Raw genomic sequence first — 14,526 nt, 5'->3', positions numbered from 1 at the left:
TAGAAGCTTCTGATAGGCTAATTGACATCATTTGAGTCCATTGGAAGTGTACCTGTGGATGTATTTCAAGGCCTACCTTCAAACTCAGTGCCTCTTTGCTTGACATCATGGCAAAATCAAAAGAAATCAGCCAAGACATCAGAAAACAATTGTAGACCTCCACAAGTCTGGTTCGTCCTTGGGAGCAATTTCCAAATGCCTGACGGTACCAGGTTCATCTGTACAAACAATAGTACGCAAGTATAAACACCATGGGACCAGGCAGCCATCATACCACTCAGGAACGAGACGTGTTCTGTCTCCTAGAGATGAACGTACTTTGGTGTGAAAAGTGCAAATCAATCCCAGAACAACAGCAAAGGACCTTGTGAAGATGCTGGAGGAAACAGGTACAAAAGTATCTATATCCACAGTAAAACAAGTCCTATATCGACATAACCTAAAAGGCCGCTCAGCAAGGAAGAAGCCACTGCTCCAAAACTGCCATAAAAAGCCAGACAACGGTTTGCAACTGCACATGGGGACAAAGATCGTACTTTTTGGAGAAATGTCTTCTGGTCTGAAGAAACGAAAATATAACTGTTTGGCAATAATGACCCTCATTGTGTCTGGAGGAAAAAGGAGGAGGCTTGCAAGCCGAAGGACACCATCCTAACAGTGAAGCACGGGGGTGGCAGCATCATGTTGTGGGGGTGCTTTGCTGCAGGAGGGACTGGTGCACTTCACAAAATAGATGGCATCATGAGGAGGGGAAATTATGTGGATGTATTGAAGCAACATCTCAAGACATCAGTCAGGAAGTTAAAGCTTGGTCGCAAACGGGTCTTCCAAATGGACAATGAACCCAAGCATACTTCCAAAGTTGTGGCAAAATGGTTTAAGGACAACAAAGTCAATGTATTGGAGTGACCATCACAAAGCCCTGACCTCAATCCTATAGAACATTTGTGGGCAGAACTGAAAAAGCGTGTGCGAGCAAGGAGACCTACAAATTTGACTCAGTTACACCAGCTCTGTCAGGAGGAATGGGCCAAAATTCACCCAACTTATTGTGGGAAGCTTGTGGAAGGCTACCCGAAACATTTGATCCAAGTTAAACCATTTAAAGACAATGCTACCAAATACTAATTGAGTGCATGTAAACTTCTGACACATTGGGAGTATGATGAAAGAAATAAAAGCTGAAATAAATCATTCTCTCTACTATTAGTCTGACATTTCACATTCTTAAAATAAAGTGGTGATCCTAACTGACCTAAGACAGGGAATTTTTACTCTGATTAAATGTCAGGAAATGTGAAAAACTGAGTTTAAATGTATTTGGCTAAGGTGTATGTAAACTTCAGACTCCAACTGTAAGTATGTACACTGAGTGTACAAAACATTAGGAACGACTGCTCTTTCCATGACATAGACTGACCAGGTGAATCGAGATGAAGGCTATGATCCCTTATTGTTGTCCCTTGTTAAATCCTCTTCAATCAGTGTAGATGAAGGGGAGCAGACAGGTTAAATAAAGATTTGTAAGCCTTCTGACAATTGAGACATGTATTGTGTGTATGTGCCATTCAGAGGGTGAAGGGGCAAGACAAAATATTGAATTGCCTTTGAACGGGATACAGCATTAGGTGCCAGGCGCACCGGTTTGTGTCAAGAACTGCAGCACTGCTGGGTTTTCACACTCAGTAGTTTACCATGTGTATTAAGAATGGTCCACCACCAAAGGACGTCCAGCCAACTTGACACAACTGTGGGAAGCATTGGAGTCAACGTGGGCCAGCCTCCCTGTGGAGGATTTCGACACCTGGTAGAGTTCATCTAGACTGTCGTTTTAAAATAAGAATTTGTTCTGAACCGACTTGCCTAGCTAAATAGAAGTTAAATGTCCCAACGAATTGAGGCTGTTCTGAAGGCAAAAAGGGACAAAAAGGGACAGAAAACAACTCAATATTAGGAAGGTGTTCCTAATGTTTTGTACACTCAATGTGTAATTGTCTGTTTGCATGTGTGTATACTTGTGTGTATTTGTTTCCATGTTTCTATTAGCGCACGTGCGTATATGTGTGTATATATATATATATATATATATATATATATATATATATATATATATATATATATATATATATATAAAAAATTGGGAGGGGGTCGACAGGTAGCCTAGTGGCTAGAGTGTTGGGCCAATAACCAAAAGGTTGCTAGATCGAATCCCCGAGCTGACAAGGTAAAGATCTGTCGTTCTACCCCTGAACAAGGAAGTTAACCCACTGTTCCTGTGTCGTCATTGTAAGTAAGAATTTGTTCTGAACTGACTTGCCGAGTTAAATACAAAAAAATATACAGTGCCTTCAGAAATTATTCAGACCCCTTGACTTTTTCCACATTTTGTTATTGTAAAATGGATTTTTAAAAATCCTCAGCAATGACAAGGTTTTCAGACATTTCAGAAAATGTATTAAAAATGAAGAACAGATACCTTATTTACATAAGTATTCAGACCCTTTGCTATGAGACTTGAAATTGGGCTCAGGTGCATCCTGTTTCCATGAATCATCCTTGAGATGTTTCTAACACTTGATTGGAGTCCAGCTGCGGTAAATTCAATTGATTGGACATGATTTGGAAAGGTAAGTCTATATAAGGTCCCACAGTTGACAGTGCATGTCAGAGAACAGATCTGGGGAAGGGTACCAAAAAATGTCTGCAGCATTGAAGGTCCCCAAGAACACAGTGGCCTCCATCATTCTTAAATGGAAGAAGTTTGGAACAACCAATCCTCTTCCTAGAGCTGGCTGCCCGGCCGAACTGAGCAATCAGGGAAAATAGCCTTGGTTGGGGAGGTGAGCAAGAACCCGATTGCCACTCTGACGGAGCTCTTTGGCCTGAATGTCAAGCGTCACTTCTGGAGGAAACCTGGCACCATCCCTACGGTGGAACATGGTGGTGGCAGCATCATACTGTGGGGATGTTTTCAGCAGCAGGGACAGGGAGACTAGTCAGGACCGAGCAAAGATGAACTGCGCAAAGTACAGAGAGATCCTTGATAATAACCTGCTCCAGAGAGCTCAGGACCTCAGACTGGGGTGAAGGTTCACCTTCCAACAGGACATCGACCTTAAGCACATAGCCAAGACAACGCAGGAGTGGCTTCGGGACAAGTCTCTGAATGTCTGTGAGTGGCCCAGCCAGAGCCCGGACTTGAACCTGATCGAACATCTCTGGAGATACTTAAAAAAGCTGTGCTGTGACACTCCCCATCCAACCTGACAGAGCTTGAGAGGATCTGCAGAGAAGGATGGAAAAAACTCCTCAAATACAGGTTTGCCAAGCTTGTAGCGTCATACCCAAGACTCAAGGTTGTAATCGCTGCCAAAGGTACTTTAACAAAGTTCTGAGTAATGGTCTGAATACTTATGTAAATGTGATATTTCATTTTTTTTTTTTTTTTATCAATTAGACAACATTTCTAAAAACCCTGTTTTAGCTTTGTCATTATGGGGTATTGTGTGTAGATTGATTGAGGGATGCAAATGCATAGTTAGAATAACAAATGTGGAAAAAGTCAAGGGGTCTGAATACTTTCCAAAGGCACTGTATACGCTCACAATTTGCTTAAGCGTGAGTGCAAGCTTGCCTCTCTGTGTTTCTCTGTGTGTCTAAGTGAAAGAGAGAAATAGTGTGCAAGACCAGAGATGATTTTTCACACGTGTTTCGCTCCAGCCTCTTCCCCCTCCACTACAGAGGATCTAATCAATCTGCCAGCTATTAAGTTTCTTAATTGATAATGCATACTAATTAGGCCGGCCGCAGTTACTTTGGAGACTCTGAGGAGGTAATTGTAGGCTCAGGTCCAAATGGAGTTTACGGCAGGCTGTGCCAGGTAAAAACCCATTAGGGGGAGGGGGCGATGAGAGGAGGGGGAGGTTGAGAGAGGAGTGGAGGAAGGGGAGGAGGAGGGAGGAGGTGGGGGGGAAGAGGTTGAGAGGAGGGGGAAGGATGAGATGGAGAGAAAAAACGGTGGAGGAAAGGAGGAGAGGGAGGATGGGTCAACTCCTATGTCGGTCTACAGGTACAGAGATCTCCTCTGAACTAGATGCTCTAATTACGGTTTTCCATTGTGTCACTAGATGAGAGAGTGTAGCTACAGTTGAAGGCGGAAGTTTACATACACCTTAGCCAAGTACATTTAAACTCAGTTTTTCACAATTCCTGACATTTAATCCTAGTATGTTGCTTCAATACATCCACATAATTTCCCCTCCTCATGATGCCATCTATTTTGTGAAGTGCATCAGTCCCTCCTGCAGCAAAGCACTCCCACAACATGATGCTGCCACCCCCCGTGCTTCACGGTTGGGATGGTGTTCTTCAGCTTGCAAGCCTCCCCCTTTTTCCTCCAAACATAATAATGGTCATTATGTCCAAACAGTTCTATTTTTGTTTCATCAGACCAGAGGACATTTCTCCAAAAAGTATGATCTTTGTCCCCATGTGCAGTTGCAAACCGAGGTCTGGATTTTTTATGGCGGTTTTGGAGCAGTGGCTTCTTCCTTGCTGAGCGGCCTTTCAGGTTGTGTCGGTATAGGACTCGTTTTACTGTGGATATAGATACTTTTGTACCTGTTTCCTCCAGCATCTTCACAAGGTCCTTTGCTGTTCTGGGATTGATTTTCACTTTTCGCTCCAAAGTGCGTTCATCTCTAGGAGACAGAATACGTCTCCTTCCTGAGCGGTATGACGGCTGCGTGTCCCATGGTGTTTATACTTGTGTACTATTGTTTGTACAGATGAACGTGGTACCTTCAGGCATTTGGAAATTGCTCCCAAGGATGAACCAGACTTGTGGAGGTCTACAATTTTCTCCTGAGGTCTAGGCTGATTTCTTTTGATTTTCCCATGATGTCAAGCAAAGAGGCACTGAGTTTGAAGGTAGGCCTTGAAATACATCCACAGGTACACCTCCAATTGACTCAAATGATGTCAATTAGCTTATCAGAAGCTTCTAAAGGCATGACGTAATTTTCAAACATTTTCCAAGCTGTTTAAAGGCACAATCAATTTAGTGCATGTAAACCTCTGACCCACTGGAATTGTGATACAGTGAATTAGAAGTGAAATAATCTGTAAACAATTGTTGGAAAAATGACTTGTGTCATGCACAAAGTAGATGTCCTAACCGACTTGCCAAAACTACAGTTTGTTAACAAGAAATGTGTGGAGTGGTTGAAAAAACTAGTTTTAATGACTCCAACCTAAATGTATGTAAACTTCTGACTTCAACTGTATTTAAGTCATGAAGACTGGGCTGTCATCGGTTTACAATTTTTTTTTTTAAACGTGTGACGTGTGTGTCCTGCTAGAATAGGCAATAGGCAACTCCAGTCCTCGGGGTCTGATTGGTGTCAATCAGACCCCCCCATCCCTAGCAAACACACCTGATTTGAACTAATTACATTCTAAACTGGAGATCATGATTGTTGATTATTGGAGTCAGGTGTGATAACTGGGGCTGGGGCAAAAGTGTGATGTGTGTGTATTTGATATGTGAAGCAGAGGGCTGCTTGTTAATTGAGACGGCTGTGGCGTGTGTTTACGTCTCGCTCAGTGTCAGCCTGACGACCCTGTAACCCCCCCGTCAGTCCTGGGAACAAACAGACAGGCACTGAGGGAGGAACTTGCTAAGAACATATTCCACACTACAGCACCGCTCACTGTCTTTGTCACAAAGAGAAGATGGGAGAGGAGGGAGGAGAGGAGAGAAGAGAAAATGAGCAAGGCAGTTCTCTCTGTGATCGGTGTCATGGTTCGCGTCGCAAAGAAACATCAGAAAAGCTGTATGTGGTGGGACTGAAGGACCTATTCGTTCAAACAGGATATCTAGAGGTTTTGGAATAGGAGGAAGTAACATATACAAATCAAATATGTTATTTCCTGAGGGAACTTTGTGACGTAACGGGTTGTTATGTCTAGCCAGCAATCCAGATGTAGTTTTTTGTAACCTGCGGCTGTAACATGCAAATCGTGTCACTTTTCCTGTCTCAACAAACTGTAGTTGGACTGTTAATTAAATTAGATGAGAATGGATGTGATGGAAAAAAACACCATCGTGGCTTTTCCTCGTTCCCCCAGCTATGTGATCGAGCTTTACAGAGAATTATGTGTAAAACACTTTCTGTTTCATTTTCAGTCAGACAGGTTCTTTTTAGTTATTCGATTTCACAACATTGTTTTTGCGGGTGACAAAATGTATTAGTTATCCACTTGAAGTAATGTGAAAAAGCGGGACCATTTTTGTCACATCAAACTCGATGAAGAGAGAGAGAGAGCGTGTTGAACTTACGCCAGTTAGTTTGATGTTGTCACATCATTTCACAAGCCCTCTCCTCCATTTGAAATGACACAAACCCTTTGTGGATTTAATCATCCATTTTGAGAGAGTTCACTTGCAATGTAAACTTATCATTCACTCTCTCTGGCCACTTGTTAAATCTCTCTATCTCGACTCTCTCCTACCTCTCTCTTTCAGCCGTGTTTGTTTCTCTCTGGCCTCGCGGGACACCCTTGAAACAGACAGCTTTTGCCAGATTCATTTTCTGATCAAAGCTGTTTGATTTGGTCAAATTTGCCACGTTGGAGCTGATCTCGATTACTGAGATAAATAGCCCCGCGCTAACTGTCAACGAAAACTTGTAAGCTAATCAATTATTCCAATTTCTTCCAGCTGGATTTCTCCTGGGAGTCGGCCTCTAGGAAATACACTTTTTGATTAGTACATTTCTGTGTGTGTGTGTCTGGACATTCGGATGTGTCGTATTTGATTAGTGTGCAGGCTGTTGGAGTGAGCAGGGAGGCAGAGGGAGGCAGAGGGCCTGTCAGACAGCAGAGGAGAGGAGGCCTCTAATGCATTATGCATTGACAGAGCCCTGGAACCTGGATGCTGCTGCCACCTTGGCTGGCACGCCTGGGAGAAGAGTGGAGATAGGAGAGGGGCTGGATTGGCCTTCTTACCTGTGGGGGCCTTAACTGGGATCTGGACTGTTCTCAGCTCCTTGCCCAATCTCTCCTGGGAGGGGAGAGTTTGACAGAACCAATAAGACAAGGCAGGCAGTCCCATTGGATGGCACATGCATATAGGCACGCGCACACACAAAAACCACTCCCTAACAAATGCATGAAAGCACACACACGCACACACACCTTCCCCTCCCCTAGCTCCTGGCCTGGAAATGGGTGCCTGGCCATAGAAAGTGTGTCATCAGCAGAAACAGACAGAGTGAGAGGACGTGACTGATAGACTGGGAGAGAGAATTGATCGGCTCCCACGTCCCCTGGCCAACCCCTGGTCCTCCATCCCTCCATCCATCCCTCCAACTCCTCTCTCCTCTCCCCCTGTTCTCTCCTCCATGGCCAACCAGCTTGTCCTCCTTTCCATTGCTCCATCCCCTCCATCTCTTTCTCACACCCTCCCTCTCTCCTTTCTCTCTCTCTCCTCTCCTTCTCCTCCTCCCCCTCTCCTCTCCTCCCTGGTCTGTCTCTCCGCTCTGCTGGTCCTGGTGACTCAATAAGTCCCAGCATGCTCCATACCTCCCGGCGCTGCTCGGCTGCGTTCGGACCAGCAGCAGATAAATAGCTGTGTGTGTGTGTACGAACGCCAAAACCACACACACCATTCATCAAGCCACCAAAACTGTCCCTAGATGATTACCTCTTCCAAACCAGCCCAGAACCAGGGGGAGGGCCGGGGGAGGCAGGGGGAGCCAGAGGGAGATAGAGGGGAGACGGTAAATGAAACTTTTGAGGGGTCAGTGGTTTTGTACTTTGGCTATTCATCTTCTCTCCCTCACCTCGTTGGGGCTTGCGGGCGGGCGTAGGGAGAGGGTGCTTCTGGGTAATTACCTCTCGGAGCGCGGCGCTGCTTCATTATGTCCCGCTATTCCAATCCACTGAAACATCTTTAATTTAGACTGCTGAAGCAGCTAGCGCACGCACACACACACACACACACACACAGTCCAGGATATGGAGGAGGTGTGTGTGTGTGTGTGTGTGTGTGTGTGTGTGTGTGTGTGTGTGTGTGTGTGTGCATCAGCAGGGGCCTTACCTCTCAGGGTAATGTGTGTACGCATATTAAGGGGTTGGATCACTTCTATTTCAACTCAGCCCATTTAGGAAATGAATCGAAATGCAATTCATCAGCTGCAGAGATTGCCCATTATTTTCAATGAGTATTGTTTTTCAGCTCAGGAATTGGATTTTCGTTGTTTGACCCCAAGCCGGGTAGGAAGAGAGCGAGTATGTAAAAGAGCTCGAAATGTAGTCATTATTGAATAGGACTAATTCACGATAGGTCAGGGATATTGAATAGCAATCATATGATTTGTTTATTATTAATTCATTGTGACATTTAGTTATTTCGTGCAAACTTAAGTAGTCGGCATATTGGTGTAGGTCTAGGTGTTTATGTCTATAATGACATGACCTCTGTTTAATCCTTCTTGAGCTCATTTGCATACTTTGACTTATTCTTTACAGTCATTGGTCACACTCAGAGTCAGACAGTCAGACCAGTGACAACTTCTGTATGTATGAAAAGACCACCGGGCCAGATATGACAACATGTCGCTCTGTCCTGGCCAAGTATGTGTGTGTCTCCGATCTGGAACGAGACAAGAGGACAGACGAGGACAGAAAGAGTGGCCTTTGTTATGACAGAGCCTTGGGGACCAGGGTTACAATCTCTGGGAAGATGTTATTCTCTGTTCCCAGATCAGTCAGCCGCTGCACACAGGACTGTCACTCACACACACTCTGTAGAAGAGCCTTATGACAGAGACAACTGTGTTGGGTGTGGGATGAAAACTAGACTCATTGGGAAGTTGTTTGATTTTCCTTTGTGTGCTTTACTTGCCTCTTGTGGGGATTTGTATTTTTAAGAAGTTGGCAACTGTTTTAGGCATGTTTTAGTTCAATCAAACTTATTTTTTGTAGGCTTGAAAAATATGTCTTAACCTGGTTGTAATCTTGTCATCTGATGTCGATCCAAAACAAATTTTAACCAAGAAATGTACCATGCCAAATTTTCCCCGCTGGGGTGTCTCTCCTATGGCTTCTCTAGCCTCACCATATCCTGTTCCCAGCACCTTCACTTCCTGTTTCTGTCCTGGTGTTCTGAGAGGCTCCTCTAACTAACTAACTAACCAGGCTTCTAATAGACACAACCCTGTTAGAGACTACTGGCTGGCTGGCTGGCTGACTGGCTGGCTCTGAGTATGAGTGCTAATCAGAAAACACATTTCCACACATACACACAATCAGGCGTGGGCATACACACACACACACACACACACACACACCTCTTCCTGTATGAGGGACCTGCGACAGAAGTGGAAGTGTAGGGAGAGAGGGAGAGATGGAGCGAAGGAGAGATGGAGGGAGTGTAGGGAGCGAGGGAGTGTAGGGAGAGAGGGAGAGAGGAGGGAGAGATGGAGCAAAGGAGAGATAGAGGGAGTATAGGGAGCGAGGGAGAGATGGAAGGAGTGAGAGAGGGAGTATAGGGAGAGAGGGAGCGAGGGAGCGAGGGAGTGTAGGGAGGGCAGGAGCAACCAGCTGGGTTGTAGGAGTAATAAAGAAGGAGAATCAATAGGCCATGCAATGGAGCCAAGGTGCTGCCATTCATCATGCCGCCTCCCTGACTCCCATCATTCATCATGCTCAATGAGGCAGCAAATAGGAAAATGACTATTTGTATCAAACACATCTGCACTCATCCACCGAGGTATTTCATTCCCATTAACTCTCAGAGTAAAATACGCACAGGGTTCGGGCTTTTCTGTGTTGTTGTTGCTTGTGATTGTGTGTGTGTGTGTGTGTTTTCTTTGTGCTGTGGTGTGTGTTTTTGTTTGTACAGGTTGGCGGTGGAAAATGTATCTGGCAAAGAACACATTTATGGCTGTTTTTTTTTTGGTGTCGTTATGGAGGTACATTTTTACAAGGGCCTGCTCATCCCTCCAAACAACTATCCCTCCCCCAATTCCTTCCTCCTTCTCTGCCTCCCTCACCCCTTCCCCTTCCTCCTTCCCTCAGTCTCTCACCCTCCCTCCTACTCACCCACCACCCAGACCCACGCCCTAGTCATCTTTTATGGGCTGTCATTGGTGAGTTTTTGTGTATGTCTTTATCGCCGTCTATCCTTTCAACTCATCTCTGCTTTGTCTCCATGCACACACACACACACACACACACACACACACACACGCACAAACACACACACACGGCTGCTCTGTTTGCGTTTTGGGTTTGAGAGCACTGTAAGAATGGCTTGTATTATTCCAGGACAGCGTCTTCATGTCCTCAGCCTTATAAATCCACTCGGCTGCCAGGTAAGGCAGAGGTGCTTCTCTTCACCGCAGCCGCGGGAGGCAGGCAGGCAGGATGAGATGCAAATGTGGAGGGCTATCATCATTATAGAGTAATACCCCATGAAATGGCTGGATCATTACTGTCTATGGCAGCAACATTATCATCTACTAGCTTTATGGGCTGCTGGGGCGTGGTAGAGAGGCTGTATAGAAAAGAGAGATGGAAGTGTGTGTGCGTGTGTGCGTGTGTGCGTGTGTGCGTGTGTGTGTGTGTGTGTGTGTGTGTGTGTGTGTGTGTTACTATAAACCTTTGCATTAAGCCAGTGTTGTGCATTTTTATGCGTCTCCCCTGGTGGTAGTCCAGTCACATCAACAACAGCGACTGTTTTAATTGCGTTTCAAATTCTGATTAATGTGGACCATCTTCAAAGCAAAAACATAAACAACTGGATACTCATTAAAAAGAGAATTATGAGGCTGGAGAACATTTGTAAGATAATGGAAATATCAGCCAATGCTTTGCTTATAGCCGACACATTCAACCAAAAACTACATTCTCACATTTCTGCAATGAGGCAAAAATAACATTCCTCACACAATTTGACTAAAACAAGAATGTTACAATGCTCACAAAGAAGTGACTGTGTTTCTGGCGTGCTTTCTAGATATATATATATATATATATAGAGAGAGAGAGGAAGGTTTGAGCTCAACACTTCTGCTATGTTATCTGTGCATGGACACACTTCACAATCGAGAATAAGTATGTGTCCAGACGTGTAAATAAAGACAGCAGATCCGTCTTCCTGTAAGATTTGCTGAGCCTTATTACATTTCAAAGCATGCCGCCAATTGCTACGTTCACACAACAGATGCTTGTGTGTTCTCGCTGAGAGATTCACGCAATTGACTAGCCTTTCATTTGTTCACTTTAAATAGTCCAGAAATGTGCAAGGTATTCTGAACTAAGTTTGCTCTAATTTGCTGGTGGTCAACTAAAAAAGGTAGAACAAATCTACTCCCTACAAAGTTCAATATCACTCAGCTGGAGGTAAGAATGTGTGCATTGCTGCCACCCACTACTACTATCAGTCATTCTAGCGGAGCGTGGAAGAGAATAGGCAGGGAAGGTTAATAGCACTGTAATTTAGGATTTAGTTGAACGAAAAATACTGTGATTTTGCAAATGACTGAAATTAGATTATTTATTGCCAATTACCCACACCTCACTTAGCCTGCTATGGCCTCGTTCACTACAGTGTCATTCATCGCAGTATGTTAAAATGTAATTGAGGTTCCTAAGACCATTTAGACCGCGGCATTTAAGAGCTGGCCGTATGCGGTTTTGAAACCACTTTAACTGCACTGTAAGTGACCGTGTCTCTGCTCTGCCCCTATAACCATATAACGGCATATACCTGCCTTCTCGTACGTTAACCCTCCTGCAATGTAGCCAAGTCTAGAAGGACCGTATTCAATCAAAATAGATCCGCGGGTTTTTCGGGGTGATAGAAAAATAACATTCCTTTTGTGCTGCGAGAAAAAGGATGTTTGAATTTTCCTGTTTATAATATTTTCACACAATAGTTTGATTATACCCAAACGTTCCAGAGAACCCAGAGTTCACATAAGATAGCTCAAATCGTGAAACCTAAAATCGATAGGCCCTACTATTTTGACACTTAAAAGTTCCACCTGGCAAGACATTCTTGGCTTGACGCGAGAAAAGGCCCGCTTCACATAGCTTCACGGTGCGCACGCATTTCCCTCTTGATCGTGAGTTGAGATTGTCATGTTCCACTCTTTGCGCTTCTCCTCTTCCCTCTCTCATTCTCCTCCTCATCCACACTTGGCGACGTGCCTGCGCCCTACTTTCCAGTCGACTCCTCCGGGATCAGCCAGCCAAAGTCACAGGCTGCGGGAACAGACCTTTCAAATTCATAAAATTCATAGGATTTTTCACAAATGAATGAACACAATTTTATACCAATTTCCTCATTATGCAAATATGCAAAATATCACATTTAGGCCAATTACGGTCCCGCACAGTTCCAAATTCACCCGTTTAAGCCGTAATTGCAGAAACTATCAAATAATTACTGCAGCTAATTGGGGATATTTGTGACAGATACAACAAATTCTAACACAAATTAGGCCTACATTTTATTCAAGGAGCCACTGAATGCCACTGCATTTTTCTATTGAAGTCTAATTTAACTTAGGCTACATAGCTAACGAAGTGAATTGAGTGCTTGTTATCAAATTTGAACAACTCATAACGCTCTAATGCAGAACGATGAAATACATAGGTTCAAGATCTATACAATATTTTCCGGATTTCTTTCCTCTGCCTCTCTATTTGAGGAAAATTAGGCGATCCCTTGCTATGATTTTAGGTGTCATAGACCTCCCATCTGAGATCTGGCTGTCGTTAAAGCTGATAAAAGATGATGGCCCACATTTTATTTTATAACCAAGTTATGGTTTCTCCTCTGAACCGGGCTGCATGGATTTAACGGTGAAACGTAGTTGGCGTTTTTACACATATTTGGCAATTTGTTCAAAATGATAGCAGAGCTAATAATGGAAGAAGAAACAAGAGGCAACAGAACATACATACCCCCCCCTCCCCCTCCCCACCCCCCACCACCACCACCACCACCACCACCACCACACACACACACACACACACACTTTACCTGATAGCGCCGGCGTTGTGCGCTGCGCCGGGAAGGTCATTTTTGGACACGGACATCTATCCCACCTAACCAGCAGACACCAGCATTTATAACTGTCTGGCGGGTGACCTGTTAGCGGGTTATGGGTCTCCCCCTCGGGCAGTGATTAGTTTAATCCAGGGGAATGGTTCTGGCGCTATGTAAACAAGACCAGGGCAGAATAAAGGCGGCCACCCAAGTGTAGCGCGGAGGTCTATTTGTCAGAGAACCTTCATAGAAAAGTCGGCTGGATTGGAGAGTTGACGTCTCTATTTTTACGCAGAGGGCACGAAGAGGCTCAGAGGGTAGACCGTTAGAGGACAACATTAACTGGGAGATATAGGCCTACCATCGTTTTTTTTGTAATAGGCCTAGCAGTATGTTAAAGGGGGAAAACAACAACAATCAGTCATAGCCTAATGTGTTGTTAACCCCAAGGCTTGACATGTATGTAGGCCTGTATGCCCAAATAATCACGCGCTTGGATTTGACTGAGGCTCGAGGTAATAGGCCAAAGGTTTAACCGCCAATTTAAGAACTCAAAACTTCTCAAGCTGCAGGAGCATAAATCATCCTTTCACATATAGACATTTAAAAGCATGCACGTGCATTTTAATTCACCACCATAGTCGCTAAGTAATTTCTAATTGAAAAATTACTGAGTTCTAATGAACTGAAATGTATTCTTAATGACTTAAGTGTTTGCATAGGTTCAGAAATTACTCTCTTCATTAGAAGGTACATTTTATTTTATTTGTTAGAAATATTTCAGATTTAGGCCTATTGAAATAAAACTGGATATTTGTCACTGCTTCTCAATGATCTAGCGTTGACTGATCTAGCGTTTTTTGGTATAGGTCAATAATTATAAATCCACTTTGATACTAATAGGAATAATTGTCCTTTGATTGACTTTTATAAAATGTACATTTTTACTGCATTAATAATTTATCTTTAAAAAAAAACTTTACTAACCATATAGGCCAACCCAAAATACATTTAGGAAGAAAACACATTTTTATAAGTTATGTTTCACTGTGATGGGCCAAATTGTTCTACTTTATTTTGTGTTTCATTTTTATGAAGCTTGAGAGGAACCGGGCCAGTGGTCCCTCTATCCAGTTAGTCCATGACGTCTCAATAAAGCGCAGATAGGCTTACATGTCTTGTCCAATATCTGATATTACTGTTTCTGAGTCCCCCTCTCTCTCTCTCTCTCTCTCTCTCTCTTTCTCTCTGTCTCTGTTTCTTGGGGTGTCAATGCGTGCAGACTCCAATCCTCTTCCTCTTCCTCTTCCCCCTCCCCCAGTCCAGACCGCGCGGCGCTTGGCCCTTATGGAGAATCATTCTGGGAGTGAATAGAGATGAAGGAGGGGATATTAAGTGACTCTATATAACATCCAGGACACAATGACGGAGTGATTGATGGCGGACAAAGTGGGAACAGCAGG

This window comes from Oncorhynchus tshawytscha, linkage group LG33 (assembly GCF_018296145.1).
Source record: "Oncorhynchus tshawytscha isolate Ot180627B linkage group LG33, Otsh_v2.0, whole genome shotgun sequence".
NCBI lineage: Eukaryota > Metazoa > Chordata > Actinopteri > Salmoniformes > Salmonidae > Oncorhynchus > Oncorhynchus tshawytscha.
This window is presented reverse-complemented; position numbering follows the sequence as displayed.